The sequence below is a fragment of the Mastomys coucha genome, unplaced genomic scaffold (assembly GCF_008632895.1).
Source record: "Mastomys coucha isolate ucsf_1 unplaced genomic scaffold, UCSF_Mcou_1 pScaffold21, whole genome shotgun sequence".
Classification (NCBI taxonomy): Eukaryota; Metazoa; Chordata; class Mammalia; order Rodentia; family Muridae; genus Mastomys; species Mastomys coucha.
Genome location: NW_022196904.1, coordinates 39,421,772 through 39,426,619, shown reverse-complemented (window position 1 = coordinate 39,426,619; position 4,848 = coordinate 39,421,772). Strand labels below are relative to the sequence as shown.

The 4,848-nt window shown below is 38.3% G+C and overlaps 1 pseudogene; it reads left to right on the top strand.

The window, feature by feature from the left end:
- Positions 1 to 2,765: 2,765 nt before the first annotated feature.
- LOC116100522 lies at positions 2,766 to 3,706 on the top strand (annotated as a pseudogene).
- Positions 3,707 to 4,848: the final 1,142 nt, after the last annotated feature.

The following is a 4,848-nucleotide window of genomic DNA, read 5'->3' as shown; positions in this document are numbered from 1 at the left end:
CTTAATTGGTGTTCTTTAAGCTTCATGTATGTTTATAGGCCTCTCTTTCTTTAGGTTGGGAACGTTTTCTTCTATGCTTTTGTTGAAGATATTTTCTGGTCTTTGGACCTGGGACACTTCAACTTCTTCTATTCCTATTAGTCTTGGGTAAGGTCCTTCTATGGTATGCCACATATCCTGGATCTTTTACATCAGGGAATTTTTAGATTTAACATTTTCATTGTCGGTTGTATTTACTTCTTCTAACCTATCTTCTGTGCCTGAGATTCTCTCTTCCATATCTTGTATTATGTTAGTGATGCTTGTGTCTGCTATTCCTGTTCTCTTCCCTAGGTTTTCCATCCCCAGGATTCCCTCAGTCTGTGCTTTCTTTATTGCTTCTAATTTTAATATCAGGTCTTTCTCAGTTGTATTTATTTCCTTCCCCTATTTACTTATATTTTCCTAAAGGGGTTCATTTGTTCCATTTTAAAGTCTCTATCTGATTCTATTTTCCTGACTTTCCTTAAGGGACTTATTAATTTCATATTTAAAGTCTTCAATCATCTTCAGAGGATGAGGTTTAAGGTTATAGTCAGGTGTGTTAGGGTATCCAGCGCTTGCTATAGTAAGATAGCTGCTCTCTGAAGGTTTCATATTGCCATGGCTTTTGTTGACTGAGGTGTTATGCTGACCTTTAACTATCTAGGTGTCCCTGGATGTTCCTGATTTACTAGGTATTTGAAGGTGACATAACATTGATTTCCTGATGTAGGCCTCTGGTGGGTATTCTTGGGCTACACAATGGAACTCATCAAGCAATGCAAGTTCCCAGTTGTTGGGAGTCTCCCTGAGAAAACAGGGTAGGGTATTCCATGGAATGGCAGATAGTAGTTGTGGTACAATGGTGATCAGGAGGATAGTACACCACTCTGGGCAGTAAGGCATTCCACAGAGGACTCAGGGGGCAGTAGAATGGGTTCAGGGAGAAAAATCACAGCATTAACATTCTTTATGTGTCATCTACTCCTGACACTTGTCACTTGAGTTTGATATTTATGGGTTCATTTCTTCTTGTGTACCATTGGAACACCACCTGTTTTGAATATCCATATCCTCCTGAAGATCAAGGAAAATCTATCTTCTATCTTATAGAATTAGTTTTCTGTGCTTTAGTCTGTACCCCAGACCTACTTTATTCACAAAGAATTTATAAGTTTGGTCTTTAAATTGTCTCTCAGATTTCTTATATTCTCTTTCTCTCTTTCTCTTGCTCTCTCCTTCTCTCTCTCACTCTGTTTTCTTTCTCCCATAACTCAGGCTTTTCTGGAACTTACTGTCTCTCCTTCTCTCTCTCTCTCTCTCTCTCTCTCTCTCTCTCTCTCTCTCTCTCTCTCTCTCTCTCTGTCTCTCTTTGTCTCTGTCTCTCTCTGTCTTTATCTCTCTCTTACTCTCCCTCTCACTCTGTTTTCTTTCTTCTAAAACCCAAGCTTTTCTGTATCTATATGCGCATAATCCACAAGTAAAATAATATGGCATTTCTATCGACCTCCTACAAGAAAACATCTGTCCTCAAGCACTGTAGATATTTCCATGTCATAATACCCTTTATTTAGGACTGGTGGAACTCTTCTTCTTCTTCTTCTTCTTCTTCTTCTTCTTCTTCTTCTTCTTCTTCTTCTTCTTCTTCTTCTTCTTCTTCTCCTTCTCCTTCTCCTTCTCCTTCTCCTTCTTCTCCTTCTCCTTCTCCTCCTTCTACTCTTCCTCCTCCTCCTCCTTCTCTTCCTCCTCCTCCTCCTCCTCCTCCTCTCTCTCACTCCTCCCCCTCTCTCCCCTCTCTCTCTAGGATTGGGGAATGACCAAGGCTACCATCAGCCATTTTTAAAGAATACTAGAGCTGTACACTGACAGAATCATCAAAATGTTATTTTTTTCTTTTCATATGTAATTTGTGGCACTGAATGTGCTTTAAAATGTTTGCAAAATCCTTTATTCTAAATTCACATCTACTTTTGACTTTGTGATTCACTTATCCACTTGTTGAGTGAAAATTCTCAGCTATTCATTGTGCCCTTAGAGAAAGATAGATACTTGTGATATAACAACAGGCAACAGAAAAATGCTTAATGTCCTCAAAGAATTTCCTCCTAGTAGGTTATAATTTGAAATGGATACCAAGTCATGCTACTCTACAGGTCTGGTAACTTGCATACTGGTCTCAGTATAATTTGACATATATTTTATGACTGTCCTCCAGGATTTCCATATTTTCCCAATTGTTAGGTTCCTCCTTCCAAGACTGAAAACAGCAGCTGTTGTTCATGCTTTTAGCTTCTGAGTCCCCAAAGCAAAGAAGAACCAGCCATAGGACAGTAAGAAAAGGATTCACACTGCTTTTTTCTTTCTGAGAAATAGTTTATTTTAAAACAGGAATTTTAAAACAGCCTGAGATACTGAGTGTTTATATTGGGACCATCAACTACTCTAATATCAATACAGGATATGGGTTGCAGATAGCCTAAATATATATGCTATATTTAAATTAAGTCTCCATAAATATTGATTTTGATAAATTACTTCATCTCTACCATCTTGTTTCTTATTTAGAAACTAGGTAAACCATTAACACATATAATTGTGATTCTAAGAATCAGAGAACAAAAAGCATGTGTTCATGTTTTGTTTTTCTTTCCAGAAACATCAGTGGAAGACTTCTAAGGGAGGATTCAAACATAAAAGACTGGGAAACTAACATCACAGCTATAAATGAAAGCAACCACACTGGAATGTCATTTTGTGAAGTCGTGTATGACACCATGATTTTTCTTTCCCTTATCATTGCCTTAGTTGGGCTGGTTGAAAATGTCACAGTACTTTGGTTCTTGGGCTTCCAGATGCACAGGAATGCCTTCTCTGCCTACATCCTCAATCTTGCTGAAGCTGACTTTCTCTTCATTTGCTTTCAAATTGGATTTTATTTTTATATTATCTTGGACATTGATTCTATCCCCATCCAAATTTCTCTGTTTTACATTGTTGTGTTAAACTTTCCTTATCTTTGTGGCCTGAGTATCCTCAGCACCATTGAACACTGCCTGTCAGTCATGTGGCCCATCTGGTATCACTGCCAATGCCCAAGGCACACATCAGTTGTCATATGTACTTTGCTTTGGGTCTTGTCCCTTCTGTAGAGCCTCATGGAAGGAAAGGAATGTGGCTTTCTATCTTATACCAGTGGCCCTGGTTGGTATAAGACACTTGATTTAATCACTACTGCATGGTTAATTGTTTTACTTGTGGTTCTCTTGGGATCCAGTATGGCCTTGGCAATTACTATCTTCTGGGGCTTACACAAGATTCCTGTGACCAGGATATATGTGGCCATTGTGTTTACAATGTTGGTCTTCCTGATCTTTGGTCTACCCTATGGTATCTATTGGTTCTTCTTAGTGTGGATTGAAAAGTTTTATTATATTGCACCTTGTGGTTTTTAGCCAGTCACAGTATTTCTATCCTGTGTTAACAGTTGTGGAAACCCCATCATTTAATTACTTGTTGGCTCTATTAGATATCATTGGTTCCAATGGAAGACTCTCAAGCTACTTCTGCAGAGAGCCATACAAGGCATTCCTGAGGAGGAAGAATGTGGAGAGATAGGTTGCTCAGGTATATCTAGAGAACTAAAAACAGTCTGGAAGGGAGTGAGAGCTGCTTTGATCAGGCATAAATAGTATTGAAGAGAACTATGTTTTTATACATTTGTGGCATTTTCATAACATTGTTTAGTTGATGACCCACGGTTAAATCAGTTGGGAAGGTAGCTAATGTTGTAGAAGTTGATTGATATTGAACTTGTGATAAATACTGGGTGCAGCATTTCTGCAGCTACCTTACTTAGGGCTTTACCAACTCCATTTGATGGGACTCCTTGTAAGCTTTATGAGTTCCAGAAGAGCTATCAACCACAACTGACAAATCTCTCCTTCAGAAGAAGGCTCAAGAAAGTAGGAACTTAGATAAAAGTGATACTGAGATCATTGTATATTATGGAGGCCTAGCTCACACAGTTTTTGTGAAAAACTATTTTAGTAACTGGGCTAAAAATAAATTCTTGGATATTTGTCACACAATGTGGCTGCTTTTTACCCTTCTCCTAAGAATGTGCTTAAGGCTAAATTGAAAAGGTTGGAAATAACTGTTTTGGGCAAAGGATGTTAGGTTTACAGTGAAAATTAGTGAAAAGAGCAAAAAGAAATACAAAATGTACATTTGAAGAGAAAAAATAAGCAAGGTTTTAAATTTTGGAGCTAATTCTTGTGCTTAAAGAGGTGAGTAGTTTAAAGAAAGGTCTGATGGGAAATGGAATACATGAGGTGCTTCTCCAGGCCAAGACGTCACCCAACTTGCAAAAAGGAAATACCTAAAGACTCTCATTAAGCAAAGGAAAATTTATTCAGCAAATGAAAGCAATAAATCAAAGCTTATGCAATTGTAATTCAAGGAAATGAAGATGTAGGATCTGTGCCTCTGTATATGGAAAATGTACTTGACAGTTCAATACTGGGTAAACAGAAATTGGTGCATCAATCTTCTGGTTCTGGCCTTTGAGTCAAGAAGGATGCAGGTGTAAATGGCTTGTAGAACCTTCCTCCAAGGTTAAGAAAAGTGAATGAGGCCAGGCATGTAGCAGGGAGTCTTTGCCTGGAAGCCTGGAAAGTTCATTGCAGGAAGCTGTGAAAATAAATCCTAGATTTTATTGGAGATGCCAAGGTATTGGAGATGCCAGAAGTTTGGCATATCTGCCAAGAAGTTCTTTGTAGAGATAGTGAAACCATCCCAAGAGAAAGAAGTGTATTGCAGTTGAAAAAC